The sequence below is a fragment of the Delphinapterus leucas genome, chromosome 5 (assembly GCF_059928025.1).
Source record: "Delphinapterus leucas isolate spDelLeu-1000000601 "Yukka" chromosome 5, BTC_Dleu_Yukka2, whole genome shotgun sequence".
Lineage (NCBI taxonomy): Eukaryota > Metazoa > Chordata > Mammalia > Artiodactyla > Monodontidae > Delphinapterus > Delphinapterus leucas.
In genome coordinates, this window is record NC_143133.1 from 67,208,224 (window position 1) to 67,228,240 (window position 20,017).

Consider the following 20,017-nt stretch of genomic DNA (forward strand, 5'->3'; position numbering starts at 1 on the left):
ATTCCTTTTGCTATTTCATTATATTTTTTTCATGCCCGTATTTGAACTCCTGGAGGAAGTTACCATAGTAATGGTAGCAACAACTGCAGTAGAGAACTAAGAGCTGTTGTACTCTCCATGTCTGCCACACAGCACTCTTAGTGCTTGATATGAATAATCACACATCACACTTATAATAAACATAGGAGGATGAAGAAGGCTAAATGATGGATTCCCAAAGGTGTCTACATCCCTTAATCACTGCAACCAGTGAACTATGACACTAAATGGCAGAAGGGACTTTGCAGGTGGAGGTAGGGAAAAGGATCTTACAATAGGCAGTTAGCCTGGATTATCTGGATGGGTTTTAGAAGTGGAAAAGTGGATCACAGAGATGTGACTACAGGAGAAGAAGCAGGAGAGACTCAACCTGCATTGCTGACTTTGAAGATGGAGGAAGAAGGCCATGAGCTGCAAGGAATGCAACTACTTTTAGAAGCTGGGAATAACCCTTAGCTGGCAGTCACCTAGGAAACTGAGACCTCAGTCCTATATTGCAAGGAACTGAATTCTTCCAGGAAACCTGAGAGAACAAGGAAGCAGATTCTCCCCAGAGCCTCCAGAAAGGAATACATTCTAGCTGACACCTTGGTTGTAGTCTGTGGAGAGACCCATGTTAAACTTCTGACCTGTGGAACTATAAGATAAATGTGTGTTTTTTTAAGCTGTTAAATTTGTGGTGATTTGTTAAGGCCACAATAGAAAACTAATGGAGAGGTAAAAACCATCTGCATTTTATAAATGAGGAGACCGAGTTGGGATACACCGTTAAACACTAATTTTTATCTCAGTTCTTAGTAGTGCCTGGCATATGATAAGCCTTTAATGTGTTTGCAGAATGAATGAATAAATAAATGAATAAATGGATTTTTTAATGTTTTCTTCCCAAACCAATACATATTGAATTCTTTCTTGAACTAGGGTTTTTCCTAATGGAAATATTTTAACTAGTCAGTGATTCTACACACCTATTCTGTTCATATCACTGCTTTCTGAGGGAATACCAGATTTAACTCCTCAATAAAGTATAATATATTTGAAAAGCAAAATAGAGAGCCATCAGAAATTCAATGAGTATACATTAATTATTCAATAAAATAGAAGCAATATTTTACTATAGTACCTGTGTAATTGGAAAATATATAAATTGCTATTGACCTCCTCAGTTTCAACCAAAATCAAGTAAATAATTCCCTCTGTTTCTCACACTGGAGAGTGCCAGATAGTGCTTTCTATGTGAGGAACAGCTCAATTACTACTCTCTTCCTGTAATTCAGAACATCTATATTTGTGACTTATGATCTGAAAATTTTCAACCATTTTTGCAACCATTATATATTTTCTCTGTCCATGGTATCTTAACAGCAATGACATCCCTATAGATAAGAACGTTTTATACTTCCATTCTAACTGTCCAGGGGAGTGACTGCACATCTGCATAGCTCTTTAAAGTACCCCTGTTACCAAAAGTGGGGTCCAGCTGTTCACTGCTCTAAAGCCAATAAAGAGGCAAGGTTGGTGGAAAGAAAAGTTTGCTTTATTTCAGAGGCCGGCAACTGGCGGGGGGCAGGGTGGGGAGTGGTGGTGGGGCTCACGTCCAAAGGTGGGCAAGAGCTTTTATAGGCAGAGGGAGGGGCTACAGGCAGAGACAGCACAGTCAGCTCTGGCAGTCTTCTTGAGATTGGTCCTGCGGTGGTCTGATCAGCATCATCTTGATTGTTGTAAGTACAGTTAATCTTCACTTCCAGGGTCGGTTTGTTCCCATTTCTTTGAGGTCAGTTCTCGGAATTGTGGCAGCTTATGTCATGGCTACAGTCTGGTCATCATGCAGTTAACTTCTTCCACCTGGTGGGAGTTTCAGTATCTACAGGCCAGCTCACAGGATACGGCTCAGAATATCATCTATAGCCTTTGAGGAGGAACTAAAGGTCCTTGACTTTGCTTAATGACTAAACTCATTATTTTGTCTTGTTTGAGCACTTATCTTTGTTTCTGCATTTTCTCGCTTCTCTAATTAAACCTATACTTTGGCCAGAGTTTTTCTACAGACAAGAGGCAGGCAGAGGAAATGGGGGGGAAGGACCATAGAGTGCTGCTCTGTTTCACCCCTACCTTTTTCTTTTCCCCATAGTTAACTTGTGTATGTCACATAGCCTGGAAACTAGACCAAATTTCACATACTCTCCAGTACTGGTGCAAATCAATACTCCAGTTTCAGCTGCTCTGGAGCATGACAGCCTATTTCTTTGGGAAGGTTTCCATGAAGTCCTAAACTTTGTGTAGGATATGTAGCCTTATTACAAGCGGCCCATCATAGACAAAACACCTAAATTTGGTGACAATCTTTCCATTTCATTTTGAATAACATAGTAACAAACAAATACAATGTTTTATTTATTTATATAATATTTAGATGGTTTCAGAAAAAGTTGAGATAACCTCACTTTGGATAATAAAAAAAGGACAACCCAAAACTGTGGAAATAGACTTTGGTCTTGAAATATGTGTAAAACAGAAAGGAGGAAAGTAAATTACTCAGATGGAAGGAGAGCCTGGATAAAAAGCAGGTGACGGGCAACGGCAAGATATTTCAGGGGAACATAAGCAGTTTAAATAGAATTGATTGTAAATTAATGAGAATTATAGGAAATAAGCCTGAAAAGTTATGTTGGAGACAGAGTGTAAAAAGTGTTGAAAGTTAAATAAGGAATTTGAACCCAATCTCAAGTCATTCAGTTTAGTTGAAAGTCTTTTAAGATGAACAGTGTTACCATGAAAGTATGTTTCATATGTTCAAAAAGTGTGCCTACTATGTATTTTAAAATATGAGTGGTAGCTTAATTCATAATGAATGATTTCTAAAGATATTATAAATCCATCCAAATGACTTGATAGCTAAAACATATGTATGTTTACAAGTAGGAATGTTATAGATAAGCACAATTCTTTATATTAAGACATGACTTCTGAGATTGCACATGAATGAGACTATGTGTTGAATCAGAAATAGTGGGTGGGAGACTATGCATTCAGCAATAAATTGTATTTTAGATGGACATTTATGGATGTGGTGAGTTTCAATACCTGCTTATTGAAACATTTTGCTTTTACTGTTTTGGTTGAATATAGTGTTGAGATGAGAGCCTCATGTTCAGCCTGGCACTTCAGGTCTCAAAGGATTAACCTGGTGACCAAAAAAATCCCACTCTAGGAGAACTGATGACATGTTGTGTCCAACTGACTGAGATGAAATAAATTGACTTTTTCTAAAATGCATGTGTTGGAAATTCAAGTGTATTGCAAAAAAAAAAGGGGGGGGGTAAACAGAGTGAAGCTTTTTCATCAAAACAAGCCAAGTAATTTAAAAAATTCTTGGAGACAAATGTAAATCTCATGCTTCAAGGAAAAATCTAATAAATATTTAACATGTTATTTCATGAGACAGACTTGTGTATGCTGTTGACAGAAGGCTTAAGATGGAATAGACATTGCAAGTTAACATAATATTTTAACTTTTTAGAAGACAAAAAAATAAGATTTCAAAATATTTCTTTTTCTATTAGTTTTGAAAAGAATTCTCACAGAGACAAGTGAAACAAAATGTAACTTTCAAGCTGGTTTAAGAAAGACACCCAAATTAATTCAAATGAATTGTTATCATGAGTTAAAATTCCTGTTACTTCAGTGAATATTGGACAGTGTTAAATTTTTATTTTGGTGATCAAAGGTTACATGTCACAATAATTTCAATGTACTTATTCTTGGTTAAGGTGCTGTTTAACTAGTTGGAGTGACTACCATAACACACAGTGTGAGTTACAGGTGCAGAGGACATCAGTCACTGGAACAAGTCTAGTCCAGCTCCAGGAACTTGAAATGTTCCTATCTGAAGGACTGTCCAGAAGTCAAGTTGTTTCTAAGACAAAGGTCAAACAGATTAGGCTTCTGTAACAAAGAGAAAGCTAAGAATTCTCTGGACCTCGGGTCCCAGCGTGGACACACACGTTATGTGTCTGCTGTACCCTTATTTCTTTATAACAATATTGCTGTCACAATGAATTCTTACCATGCATTCTCTCCTCTTCTTTCTTCCTTCCTTCCTCCCTCCCTCCCTCCCTCCCCCGTTTCCTTCTTTCTTCCTTCCTTTGTTTTTCTTTCTTTCTGCTTAAATTTTCCTGTACTTTTACAATCAAACCAAAACCAACAGTTTAGCCATTTCACTTGATATTGAATCTTTCCTACTTTTTTTGTTCGTTTCAGTTTATCTTCCAACCCCTCACCAACTTTTATTCCTGATGTCTTTAATGCTCCAAAATGCATGCCATTTTTTGATATTTGGCTTCCAGACTCATTGTTAGTGGGGAAGAAAGTATTTATTGACATCTATCAATAAAAGTATTTATTGACATTAATCATTTCCCTTAGCAAGGGACCTGTCTTTGATCATCTGCCAAGAGGAAGGTAGCCACTATGGGAAGGAAGATAAGGTCATGGGATCACGGAGTCATCAGGGACCTGGGAAAATGAGAGAAGTGGCTAAGCTCATCCCTCAGGCATGAATGGAAATCTGAGGGAAATCTGGGGTGCCAGTAGGGGTGAGGGAAACAGAAATGAGAGGATGGGAGAGAGGAGAAGGATGGCCTATTGTCAGACAAGACAGGAGGCAGGGGTGAAATAAAATTCATATCTTATGATAATACAAGAAAAATTTAAACATAAAAATTCTTCTCTGCCCTTTGGCCGCCTCTCTCCCCCTACCGTGCATTGTGTATCTGCATTATGCATCCACTAAACCTCCCCCATTGGGAGAAATACCTGCTCCACCATAAAGAGCAACATTCTCCTAGCATCAGCAAGACAACTCCTTAAAAGATAACATTCTTTCTTATATCATAAGGGGTCACATGGCAAATGGCACATGGTCATTCTGGATTGTGTAAACTGTCAATAATACATCATTTGATGTACAGCCCTCTGTCTAAAAAAACTTATAAAACCGTGCTTTGTCTTCTTAATGGGCAGGACAGTTCTCAGAGTTTTCTGAGATGCTGTTCCTCGATTAAAATCCTCAAATTCTGCTCAAATAAAATTTTCCGTTTCTTTCTTAGATCAACTGATTGATTTTTCGTTGACACAGGGAATTGAATTGAGGATGTCATAGGGGCTTTTAGTAACTGGAATCACTGCCACAGGATTTGTAATTGCCTGAGTTGTTGCAATGTAAATTTCTACAATTTTTCATCACTTTTAATACCAAAGTCTTCCACATGCACATATGGAATTTATAAGTAAGTGGCTGATCAAATATAAATTAATGTTTAAAAATGGGAGCTAATTCCGTATCTGGTAGAATCAAAGACATTACAAAGATAAATCAGAGGTCATAAATTCTGGCTCCCTGTGAAGTTAGGGAAATTTTGATAGATGATTTTTTTTCTTCTTTGTGGCAAATAACAAGGGTTGGATCAATTTAAAGTTGCTCTGAAGGGGCAGTGAAATCCCTAGATTACACATGTTTTTATTGAAGTTTTTTTCTTGAGAATTTCTGGAAATCTCTATGCATTTGGGGTCTTTGGATGTGTGATGGTTAATCTCATGTGTCAAATTGACAGATCATAATGTGCCCAGATTAAACATTATTTCTGAGTATGTCTGTGAGGGTGTTTCTGGATGAGATTAGCACTTGAAATGATGGACTCAGTAAAGTAGATTGCCCTTCCCAATGTGGGTGGACATCCAATCCTTTGAGGGCTTGAAGAGAGCAAAAAGCAGAGGGAGGAACTTGTTCTCTTTTTCCTGCCTCATAGTTGAACTGGGACATTTCATCTTATCTTTTGTGGACCTTGGATTGGGATTTACACCATCAATTCTCCTGGTTCTCAGGCCTTCAGTCTTTTTGTTTGTTTGTTTGTTTTTTGCGGTACGCGGGCCTCTCACTGTTGTGGCCTCATCCCATTGCGGAGCACAGGCTCCGGACGCGCAGGCTCAGCGGCCATAGCTCACGGGCCCAGCCGCTCCGCGGCATGTGGGATCTTCCCAGACTGGGGCACGAACCCGTGTCTCCTGCATCGGCAGGCAGACTCTCAACCACTGCGCCACCAGGGAAGCCCAAGCCTTCAGTCTTGAACTGAATTACACCACTGGCTTTTCTAGGTCTCCATCTTGCAGATGGCAGATCGTGGGACTTCTCAGACTCCATAATCACATAAGCCAAGTTCTCATAATAAATCTCTTTACATATATAAAATTCTGTCCCTTTATAACCACTCTCACTACCAAAATCTGTACTAGTAAGGGTTCTCCAGAGAAACAGAACCAATAGTTTCTGTTTATAGAGGATTAAATATTCCAGAGGTGTATTTGTTTTATTTTTTTCCAAAGGGATAAAGCTAGCTTGATAAGTTATGCCATTCTCTTCTAATTCATCCATTTCTGCTTTTTGTTTTATTCACTTCTTTCTTCTGATTGTCTTAGTTTTAATTATTGCTCTTTTATTTTTAATTTTTTTGAGAGATTGCTTTAAAAGTAAAAACAATTAAGGATATGATTTTATTTTCATTACAAAAACATTTTATTTTAAAAGAATTTTAGATTTACAAAAGTGTTGCAAAGAAAGTATAGAGAGCTCTGATCTATCCTTTCCAACTTGCCTTAATGTTAATATTTTACATAATCATGCAACATTAATCAAACTAAGAAATTAACATTAGTACAATTCAATTAACTAAAATACAAACTTCATCTCACCAATTTTCCCAATGTGTCCTTTTTCTACTTCAGGATCTAACACATAGCATTTAATCATCATGTTTGCTTAATCTTCTCAGTCTGTAACAACTTTTGAATCTTTCCTTATGTTTCATGACTCTGAAAGTTTTGAAAGGTACTGGTCAGATATTTTGTAGAATGTCCCTAAATTTGGGTTTGTCTGGTATTTTTTCATGATTAGCCTAGGGGTATGAACTTTTGTGAAGAAGACCACAGATGTGAAATGCCCTTTCCATCACATAGTATTGGGGGGTGTGTGTGATAACACTATAACGTTATTAAAGATGTTAGCTTTGATCACTCATTTAAAGTGGCATCTATAAAGTTAATATTCTTCCCTTTCCATACTCCATTAATTAGAAGCAATAGTAGTCTCCTATAAAATGTAAACAACCCCATATATCCATCAACTGCTGAATGGCTAAACACATTGTAGTACATCAAATGATGGAATAATTTTCAGCAATAAAAAGAATCAGACTACTGGTACTTGCAAAAACACAAATGAATCTTGAAAGCATTATGTTATGTGCAAGAAGAAAGACTCAAAAGACTGCATACTGTATGATCCCTTTATATTAAATTCTGGAAAAAACAGAAATCAGATCAATGGTTTCTAGGGCCTAGATGTGAGAGTAGGAAATCGAGTATAAAGAATCATGCATTTTGGAATGATGGAAATATTCTAATCTTAATTTCATAGTGGTTACATGATTATTTAGGGTTGCCAAAATTTGTAGTAATTGCATGTATTAAAATAAAAGTGAATTTTTCTGTGTATAAAATATATCTCGATAAACTTATCTTAATACAAATGTAGAGCCAAAATAGGCTATTAAAGACAAGGTTGACAGTTGCCATTAAATGCCCACGAGAAAATACTGAGTTCCCACTATAAACAAGTGGATCTCAGGGCGAAGTATATAAAAGGAAAGCAAAGTTTCATAAATATAGACTCTGTCAGTGCCCCATCATATAACCCTGGGCACTCAATATTTTCCTAAAACTGATGGCTTCCTACTCAGAGCAGAAGTGAGTCTTAGTCTCAAGGTTTTCTTTGACTACTGCAGCCCATTATATTCACGGACATGGAAGAACTAACCATCCACTAGAACAGTCCTCAACCAATGACTTATCAGAGTTAGTGGGTAAACCTCCTTGTCCCCGTTAGGACTGAGCTCCAGCACCCACATGGCATCCTGTTTGATAAAGCACTCTTCACTCTTTTTCTTCCCTTCCCTCCACTTCCCCACTGCCCTACTGGTGTTTCCAGGATCACAGGCTCAATAAACCACTTTTACTCACATCTTATCTTGAGGCCTACCTCTGGGGGAACCAATCTATGGAGACATATGGAACAAATTTTTGTTAATAAGTAACATGATCCCTGAGGTTTCATGATAGGATAGCACTCCCTCAAAGGGGAACTAAAATTACCAAAGCAAAGTTTTCTTATCACTAATATAAGGCCGTTTTCTTTGACAGTAGTTACAATTGGCAGATTCCAGATCAACAGACTCATGGGGCTAGAGCTACTTCAAATTTTCTGCCTTTGGTTCAGAGTAATCCCAGGCATAAAAGCAGTGCCAAGCAAATCATGTGGTTTCCATGATCCCAGCTGTGAAAGAGGAGAGCTAGACATACTGGAATCCTAGCCAAGTCTCAGGTAGATAGATTTTTAAATATTTGGTGTTCGATTAGCTAACTCTACTGGTATAGACTACAGAAAGTATTTTTAGCCCAATTTGAAATGCCACATACATTGTATAAGCAGAGTTTGGTATTTATTCTCTTTCATTATTTTAACTCAAAAGTATTCATACTTTCATGAGTGATGAGACAGTAAATTGAGTGACAATGGTCTGGGATGAGAAATATTAGAAAGTTCAAGATCTCTTAATAAATAATACCTGCAGTATCAAGGGGATATTTTTGAAGGGCATTATAGCTGCATATAAATGTGAAGAATTATTACTGTACCTGGAGACCTTCTACTTAAATTAGTTCACTATATATTATTTTGGTTTGGGTACATGTAAAAAGAGAAGCAATGAAAAATCATAAACAGGGATTATACAAAAATTAAAGATGCAACAAATGCTAATGGAATTGTTACACTGGCTGGTAAATATTTCTGAAAGGACTTCAAAACGAAGAGTTATTTAAGCGAAAAAAATTCAGTCATTAACATATTGATCAACATTCACAGCATGTTTCCAGTTTGTGTTATTCTTTTTCATGCCACCAAATATAACTATTATAATAGTAATAAGAGAAAATATAGTTTTTTTGCATTACCCAAGCAATTATTTTTATATTGTATATATGAAGTATATATATATGTATATTTGTGCGATATCTCTATGGGTAATAAGGTAATATTTGGTATCATTTCTATGAGTTACTGACCACTAGTCAGCTGATTAAAATGAGTTTGGGTGAATTACCATGTAAAATATGGCAGAAATATGAATAACTACCTGTATAATGAAGATTATTAGTAGTCAAGATAATAAGAACAAGAGAGATACTGTTAATAACCTAAACAAATAGTACTTTCTCAGAGTAATTTTTGTCAGAAGAAAAATGCATGAATGTAATATTACAGGATTATTTCTGTAAATTACTTTATTCCTAACAACCATTATCAATTATTACTTAAAATAATTTTCAGTTATCAATAGAAATTTTTTTTCTTTTTCTGCTGTTAAAAATTTCTAAATAATACAAGAATTTCTTCATATGCCTTTTGTTTATAGCTTACAGATTTTAAAGATTTAATTCTGCTTGTTTCTTATCTAAAACTCATATAAATAGGGCATAAGCATGCTTGATACAGTTAGCTTCTGACAATGCGGTCTGGACACAAACCCAGCAGTGTGAGCAAGTACAAAGAAATAGATGATCATTCTTGCACGAATTGAAACCTGAAACGGTCTTCTGTGATTCAGGAAAGCCTGTGACAAGATTTTCAGCTGGGGACTGCTGAGGCCAGTCACAGTATGGCTGCCAGGGGAGTTAAGTAAGGAACTCTGGAACATGCAAAACAAAATGCAGTGGTGATTGTTTGGCTCCGTGTGATCTAAGGGGAGAAAATCAGTCATCACTGGGAACACTGCACTGTTCAGATAAGATACGTTCAGGTTCTCAAGGGAACGTAAGGCACCCACTCTCACTAAATAAGCAGTAGAGTAGCATTCATGTGGCAGAAAGAGCACTGGCTTGGGAGTTGAGAGACGTGGTTCACAGTTTTGTCTCTAATAAATGTAACATGACTTTTGAACTTACATAAACTAGTTCTTATAAGCAGTAATATTCTCATCAGTAAAACAAGAATAATAATACCTCTGACTACAAAAGGATCATTATAAAGATCACATGAAATAATATATGTAAAAGTTCTGAGTTCCCAATATACATTCTTAGGCATCAGTGTATATAAACAAAGGGATCTGTTTTGTGATCAAACATCTGGACTCAATCCTAATTCTACTACATACTCCCTTATTTTATGTGTCTTCTGATTATCAACTTCTTTATCTTTAGAATATTTGTAATTATATGTCATCATACTTTTCTGGAAATTATATCAAGTAACACTTGTAAAACAGTACAGTGTCTGGCACATATCAGAGCTTCATATAGAAACTGTTACTTTGTTTAGTAATTTCTAACACTTATAGAACATTTACTTTGTGCTAGACACCATGTATATATCAACTCATTTTATTCCCATAACAACCTTCAGAGGACTCTATGATTATCACATCCCTTTTATAGATGAGGAAATCTAGTTGCATGGCAATTAAGTAATTTATCCAAAGTCATACAGTGAGTTAATAGTGGTGCCAGATTTCAAAATTAAGCAATAGAATTTCAGAGCTCTGCTGTTAACCATCATACAACACTGTCTCAAAGTGGAATTGTTGAAAAAATATTGTTCATAATCATCTACTGTGTGTAGGACTCTGTTCTGAGTACTGTGCATATGAAGTAGAATAAGATTGAGTTTAATATATATTTAGGGAAAGAAGAGGTCTGTAAAAACCACGAATAATTTAAGGGAGAATAAGTGTCCCTAAGTGTTTGGAAATAGAACCATCTCTCAGAAAGGTTATAGTTTCACTGCAAGGATGGAACTGTTCTTATGCTTTGAAGTCCAGGTGGACATTGGTGAGAAGAAGGCATTCTGGAGGAGGGAAGGTAGAAAATCAAGGGTGTATCCAATGTGATTTTTTGGGAGAGCGACAATGAGAGAAAATTCTATTTCAATTCCTTGAGGGGTTGACTGCGATAAAATTTCTACTCTCAACAAGCTCATTATGAGTTTCTTCTCAGTGACTCTACCAGGCTGAATTTCTGGATACAAAAAGACAAAGAGTCCTAACAGTTTGGAGAGTCTGATCAGAGGATCAGAGCTATTTTTGTTTGGTGATAATTCCTGCTACCATGGTGAAGATAGTTTGGTTTACCTTATTTATTACATGTGGATCTTTGGGAAGCAGTTTCTACAATGAGAATGTGATTAAATTCATTTCTAAGCTAGACTCAAGTCTGAATATACTCTGAGATTTCTTATCAAAAGGAAAAATTGCTACTTTACACCTGATAAAATACATTATTTTTGGATAATTTTAGATGGTAAGGCAGAACGATTAATAACCTGTAAAGATGGATCTCCCCTACTTATCAGAAGACCTTGAAACTGGGTCTCAAAGAAGCAGGTGGCTTGTAGTCTGTTACTCAAGGAGAAAGTCCAGATTACTCTTTTATTTGCTAGGTTCAGTATAAAATTCTGAAATAGAGTTTGAGGAAAGACTGATCAAAATCTGTCATGCAAAACTATTTTCACCATAAGCAGTTAAAAAGATAAATAATTTAGTTCTCTTACTCCCATATGTGTATATTTCACTGAAATTAAAGGGACGCTGTCCTGATACCTGAGAGTTGAAACAATTATTCTTCCCCTTATCTAGGTTGTCTAGTCAAAATGATGTGCCATATGTCTCCAAGCCATATGTCCACTGATTTTCTTTTTTTTAATTCTAGTTTCTGCCAGAAAATTGACTCTGGCTGTTAATTTCTTCATGTTATGAATCCTTTCTGGCTTGTTCTACTATTTCCTTTGAACTTTTTCAGTTCCCTGGAATGAGGGAATTATGACCTGGATTTTCTCTATTCAGTTCCAGTGACATATTAGAAAGAAAAACACCGTATCTGCAACATACCTGGTTATTTAAAAATGCATGGAGATGTGCTCCCTGGAATAGAAAATCCTGTAATTCCATCAGAATCCTCAAGGGAACTTGATTAATGATTTTATCTTAAAATAAGAATTAGCAAATATTTACTCTTGTTTATCGTAACCTTGCAAGCTGTTACCTATTTAGTTAACACTCTACCGTTTAGTAATTTGTTCCTCTGATGTTATCAAAAATAAATCTAAGCGATGAACTTGGGATAGTTGAGTAAATGTAGTGCATAGGAAAAAATGCAATCTCTTTTTAGGTTGTTGTTACACGACACTACTAAATGTGCAAAGAAACAACTATTGAAAAAAATGATCAAGATTCAAACTGGCTTGTCTGGAATTGCCCAGTCAGTGGCTTTCTAAAGCTATGTGTGTGGAGCAACAAAGTGCAACTGGAATAGAAAGTGCCACTGAGACAGCTGCTCCTGTCTTAAATGAGCTTAGTAGGAAGTGAAGTGCGTGTTGAATAAATGAATACATGAATGAATGGATGAAGCTATTTTAACTCCAACCAAACTTTCTGACTGCAGTGAAGGAAGGGTGTGATTCATGCCTTTTGAGTTAAAGGGAAGTTTATATTGAGGTTGACTTGGCCTTGTGCACAGTACTGGCTGGCACAGGGCAGACACCCAGAAACCAACAGGTAGGATTTTAGCATTAACCAAGTCAGCACAGTGAAGTTGAGGAAGCTTTCCAGATTTCAATTATAAACACATGGCGTTTCCTTCTCAATCCATTTATTTCTTGGTTCTATAGGCATTAATGAGGGCCTACTATGTGCCAAGCAGTATGCTGGACACTAGGCATATAAACCCAAGTGATCTTTACTCTCAAAATCCTTTGGTCCAATGAAAGAGACAAACTAGCAGTTTGTTCCAATTCAATGTGATTCATACTATAACAGAGATTTGTTCCAGACTTTATGGGAGCAGCATAGAAAACAAGCACAGAGGCTTTCAGAGTTGGAATAAGTTTTACCCAGGAGGTGGAATGTAGAAATACCCAGATTCAGCATTGTGAATAGAGGACCAGACTCTGTAAAAACACAGACAAGAGAAGAGTCTGGTGTGGTTGGAAAATAGGAGGTGCTCTCCATGGATGTAAAGAACATATTTGGGTGGTAGCCAGAGATGAAGATGAAGCTGGTAGAATCACTTGGAGATAATCTGTGAAGCCCTTTGTATGACATGTAAGAGGGGTTGAACTAATGCAGGCAACATGTATGATCTAGATCAATTGACAGGTAAGCCACACAAGTAAAGTTCAAGTGGACACAGACATTCTCTGAGAAGGTACATATGGAAGGATACTCCCATGGAACATACAGGATTATCTGTTGTCATCTTAACAAAGGATTGTTGTCATTTGTTTAGCTTTTGGTAATAACTAAGCATTACCAATGAGTAACGAGTAATGGTTGCTATGAATAATGGTTGCTATGACCTTGTTAGAGACACCTGGAGAGACCTCAGGAAAAGAAAGGTGACATAACTTAGCTCTTTATGTGGTGAAGAGATTCTAGGATGTGCTAAAATATTTATGATGTGTGTGTGCAAGTGCACACATGTGTGCATATATATTTATTTCTTGAGTTCAGAAGAAGGGGATTGTGCAGAAGATAACATAAAATCACAGCTTTGGTAAGCCTCCAGGACCAATTGGAGCAACTAGTTTTAGCATGATAATTTTATGTACAGATAGACCAAATAACATTCTTCACTCACTCAGTGCTGGTTTCCTTTGCATTTTAAAAAGGTAGCTAATTAGGTTCTCTCTGAGGATTTTATTAGAAAGTTAGTTAGAATTGGAATTTGTGTTTCCATGTTGAATTAGTCAATGATGACAGAAAAAGCATCATCCTGACATTTTCCTTTGTGTGCTTTTCAAGGTGAAGAAGAGAGGAGTTTTTTTTTCTTTCATGTTTCTCTCCTGTTTATGAAAGCAGACACTGACTGGACATAAAGCATTAAGTGATGTTTGTAAAAGCACACTTAGGGTGATTTATAAACTTCTTGAGCAAGTTGCCTTATTTTGGGTAAACATTTTATATATACATACATTCAACACATTTACTCACTCAGATTCCAGGAAAAAACAAATGCCTGTAGATCTTAGTTGTTACCTCTGTGATGTTAAAAAAAAAAAAAAAAAGAAAAGAAAAGAAAGATCATTACCTGAGTATTTAAATCCAAATGAAATGCATTAAAACAACTCTATATTGGATTTTTAAACCTGAAGAACCAGAACTCCATGTATTCTGAAGCTTCTGAAGTTGATTTAAACCCTCATACTTGGAGTTCTTTTCTATTATAGTAAAAAAATTTTTTATGAAGTATAGTTGATTTACAATGTTGTGTTAGTTTCAGGTGTACAGCAAAGTCATTCAGTTATACATATACATACATTCATTCTTTTTCAGATTCTTTTCCCTTATAGGTTATTACAAAATATTGAGTATAGTTTGCTGTGCTATACAGAAAGTCCTTGTTGGTTATCTATTTTATACACAGTAGTGTGTATATATTAATCCCAAATTCCTAATTTATCCCTCCCACCCCTCTTTTTCCCTTTGGTCACCATAAATTTGTTTTCTATGTCTGTGGGTCTATTTCTGTTTTGTATATAAGTAATTTGTATCTTTTTTTTTAGATTTGGAGCTCTTTTTAGAACCAGTGGAGGCTTCAGTTTAAGAAAGGCTTCATGGTAATAGAGGCAAGATGAGAAGTTCATTTTATATTGTAGATCATGATTTCCATACACCAGTAATTATATATGCAAGAGAAGAAGCAAATGAAAATTCTCACTTTATAATAAAGCTCTAATTGAAATTTACTTTAAACTCATGTAATGACTTCCTTGTGTGCAATTAAAAAGATTTCTTTATTTATAAAAAGGTTTTTGATGTTCCTTGCAACTTATATAATTATGTGCATAGCAGAATCCATCAGTACATGTGCATTTGTCTGTACTTTTGCAGAACAGTATGGTAACTCAGTTTGCAAATTGACGGGAGTGATCTTGAGTGACTTGCTAATTTCATAGACATTTTTCTTATCCACAGAATGTGGCTTAACAGTGCTCTATTACTTTTGTCATAGAGTTGTTATGAGGTTGACATGAGGCAAAATATGTTAAAGCATTTTGTAAACTACAAAAATACATAGGATTTTTAGAATATGATATCGAAATTCTTGTTCAAAAAGTGATAATTAGCCTTTTTATACTACAAATTTGCTTAAATTCTGATTTTAAAATCTTTCCCCACTGTATATGTCTACTAACTCCTTCCCATGAAATAGAAAGATCTAATGGAGAGACTGACCTTTTTATCTAGTCACAGCTTTAAAATGCAGCTCTATACACATCAAAGTTCAGAGCTATTAAGTCCATTGGCTTACAGATGAAAGTAGATGAAAGCTAGGCACACCTATTCCACGTTCTTATATAATGTACCATTTTTGTAAATACATTTAATGAAATGAAAACTAAGAAATATAATATTTATTTAGGTCTCTAAAGAAAACCTTCAATTGAATTTTTAATAATGTTTATAAATGTAATTTAAACATCTTTCTGTCTCCTCTACTCATATTATAGCTGTCAGTCCTAAGAAAACTCAGAGAGACTACTGGATACAATTTCCTGCCCTGACTTTTTGGTCAGGATCAATCTGTTTATCATGTCCCAGTATAAACAAATCGGGGTGAAAAAGAGGGACCAAGCTTTATTGGAAGTAACAGAAAGAAAACTCCATCAAGCTGGACGTTGTTAAAAAGGGTATATTTTAATAAGTGAGTTTTGCCGGGATGTGCTTGAAATTGCTTTCATGCTAAATAGAATTTGATCGAAAATGAAGTGTGTGGACAGCCAGTTATGTATTTGAGGGCTTTTTGGCTTGGCTTTCTTGGACTCACTGAACAGACAAAGTTTGCTTCTAAGTACATTTCTTGATGTATCAGTATGGTTTTGGCGGCACCGCTAAAGATAATCAAACGAAGTATCTAAGGGTAACTGAAGCAAAACAGGCATCAACTTCATAAATTAAAGCCGTGAGTTCACTGTTTTATGTGCACCTCTGCATGCTGGGTTCTATCACAGTTACTCAAATTATCACTTCCAAAAGAGCACTTGAGAAAAAAGCCTAACAACTGTTAGATACGACGTCTGTTCGTTAACGTTAAGTAAAACAAAGTAAAGAGACTTATTAGCCATTTAGATCTTCAGAATAAAGTGAGACAGATTACCCACCTGTTAACACCTGTGTTCTGAAAAGTTCACGTGCTTACTAACAGGTGGCATTTATGAGTAATTTATGATGGAATAAGTGGTCATAAAAATCAGTAAGTACCTTTTGGCTTCCAAATAAATAAATATATAGTTGTGATGCCTAATAATAACTTGTAAACATTGGGATTTAAGCAAGAACTGAAACTGTATATTAATTGGACCGGAGGAAGTTTAGGTAGTGGAATAGAGTTCTGAGTTGGACCATGAATATTGTAGAGTAGTCTAAAGGATATTTGTACTCATGTTTGAAAGGGTATGATGAAACTGTAAAAGAAAATAAAAATAATTAATTTTATAAACTTATGAATAAAAGTATAATAATCTCTGTTCATGAAAACGCAGTCACTTAATGCATACTGGGTACATCCACAGGCAAAGAATGGTGTCTTAAAACTAAGTTTTGTGCTTTAAAATCATGATCAATTCAGGAGAAAATTGATTGCTTTATGGATAGGCTTTTTTACATATTAAGTTAACATTTACTTGAAGTAAATGGTTGTTTTCCCTTGGAAAATATCTACATCATTTAAGGAGTGTTACTAGTGTGTCTAAATTGAAGTTTCTCATATGCTTACATAAAAAGGGAATTATTTCACATGTAAAAATGGATACTAACAAAAGTTATTATCACGCATGTATCATTTCGACAGTTGAAAACAGTGAATTTAATTTATTGCTGAGAATATATGAAATACACATTAATGTATATACACTGATTAAGCCATATAGACTTACAAAATAAATACATTGAAATATATGCTATCAATTGGTATATTGGATGAGTACCATGCTGCAGTCTTAGTGACTTTTTCTTTTTGTCTCAAGATTTATTTTGTTCATTCCACAGTTAATTTATTTGGATTGTATATAGTCTCTGGTCAGGAAAATAGGGTGTCTCCAAGTCGTCAGTGAATATGATGCTTAATATAGGAATTTCAGTGCTATATTTTTACCAAAGGGAAGAGCTACAGGAGTTAATACCTGAAAATCTGCCTGTACAATTGGAGAAAGAGTCCCCCTGACACTCGCCCATAAGCAGCTCTGAAGCAGAATGGGAAAGCTGAGGATTGTAAGAAATGCCTGTACCATCATGATGCTGTAAAACTCTGTGAACCACTTTGACTGCAGAGTGGGAGCTAGTGAGGCATCTGGAAGCTTGCTGAGTCTGTTCACCTTGGTCCCTGCTTTGCTGAGCTTGATGATAATGGCTTCTGCTTTGCTGAGCTTCCTATTCTCATGAAAGTTCTTTGCAGTGACAAACTCTACCTCAAACATAAACAAGGAAGGAGATGCCGGGAAACAAAGTTCCTGATCTTAGAAGAGACAGGTGGTGATAATGCCAAGTTGACAAGCACTCCTGCACAGGTGGATACTCATAAAATATTTTTTTTCATTTTTTGTTTCTGTTATCGTTTTTGTGTTTGAATCAAATTTATATATGCTGTTCTTATTTCAGGAATAAACCACCTGCTATGTATCACTATTCCAACTATACCAAAATGAACTAAAGGACCATGAAAAATGTCTCTACAAAAAACCAAAACAAAACAGAAACCAGCACCTATTATCTGAGCCTTATTCGAGTCAAAAGGAAGTTAACACTAAGGTTGGGGTTCCTAGTTAGGAAGCTGAGGGGTAGAAATCTAATGGAGGTTTGGAGCATAGGCAATTCTACCATCTAACTATTATTCTTTACAAATTCATAGCTGCAAAAACCCAATGTACTTTTTCTAGTCCTTCAACTTTTATGTGGCTGCAAGTTTCTGGATCAAAAATCTATAGCTGGGGCTTCCCTGGTGGCGCAGTGGTTGAGAGTCCGCCTGCTGATGCAGGGGACACGGGTTCGTGCCCCGGTCTGGGAAGATCCCACATGCCGCAGAGCGGCTGGGCCCGTGAGCCATGGCCGCTGAGCCTGCGCGTCCGGAGCCTGTGCTCCGCAGTGGGAGAGGCCACAACAGTGAGCGGCCCGCATACCGCAGGGAAAAAAAAAACAACCCATAATTGATGCATCTTACAGCATTCACGTTATCCAGCAAATTTTATTGCTAATAGATGGCCTTTAAAAATTGTGTCTAGGAGGGCAATATAGCATAGCACTTAACAATGTTTTTACTTGGGTCAGAAAACAAAAAAAAACAAGCAAACAAAAACCTTGATTTGAGTCTTATCTCTCCATTTCATGACCCAAACATACTGCTAAATATCTTTAAGACAGGATTTCTTCATTTTTAGATGGGGATAATAATATATGGTTTACTTCTGGGGGGAATGCTTACTCCTTACCTTTAAGATTCCCTTTCTGTGGTTTGAACTCATTATTGCAAAACACATGGGCTTTCTTTCCTATAGTCATTGTCTCCAGTGAGAACAAAAGTGAATTATTAGATTGATAAGAGTTGGGGAAAATAAAATGTCATGGTGAACATCACTCTTCCCTTCTTCCTCTTGGAAACACTGGTCCTGATGTGGAGAAGGTCCTGCCCAAGTTCAGCCCTGCTTGGAGCTATGAGGATATTTCCAGTTGATGCCAGTGTTCCATAAGCACACTGGCTTATCAGGCCTCAATCCACATAGTCCAGGCTGATTTCTTTTCAAGGTGATACTTTAGTTTTTCAACTTTCATTCCTTCTTTTTATGTCTCAGTATGTTCAGAATGTGGGAAACTGGATGTAAGTTATTGGGCCTTTTCAGAGATCCCAACATCCACCTTGTAGGACTGTATCGGTATTAAATAAAGTAATTCAGTTACAGTGCATTCAATAAACTTCAGTAACCATGTTGGTTACTGTTACCATAGGTCAGTCTGAAATTTAATATCTGTAAACCAGTCGTTGCATGTGCCTTAGTGCATATATCGTTTGCAAATAACATTACTTTTCCAAATGCTGCTCTCCTAGCATAATTTCAAATTTTGAAGCATTTCATTGCTAATGGTAGTGGGAATATGTACTAAAAGCCAACTATTTTGCTTCAGTGATTAGTTAAAAAGTAATATAAAGAAAACATATTGGCTTGACTTATAAACACCTTAGAATCTCCTACCTTTCCCCCCAAAACTGTAATATTTGATATACCAAACATACTAAGAGCCTTGAGTTTTTCCCTGAAAAATTTGAAATATCTGTATTCTCTGTCTTATGAAGATGCTTACATGATTGGCGATATCCACCAGACCCGGTTCAATGAAATACAATAGAGTAGAATTTACCTTAGACTTTAATTAATCTTTATTTACCTTTTGAGTTATTATATTTTACTAAGAGAGCTCAAGGACATTCTCTGGGTGATAAATCATTTTATTTTTTACAATAACCTATTTTGCCCAAATTATACTCTCAAACGTTCCATGTAATTACATTTTTCACATAGCTTTATTCTCAATAAACATTTCAAATTACGTTTGCATCTTTTCTTCTGACTCATAAAGCATTTTTTCTACCTTGGTTGTGAAAACATTGCTTGAATTATGATATTGATGATAATAAAGGATAGCAACATTGTTGAGTACTTACTATGGGCCAGGTAGCCTTATTAACATTCCCATTTTACAGATAAGAGAATGGTGATACAGAATGGTTAAGTGATTTAGCTAAGATTACAAAGCTATAAACTATGGAGCTGGGATTATTATAGTTTAGAGATTCTGGCTCCAATGCACATATGTTTTTATTT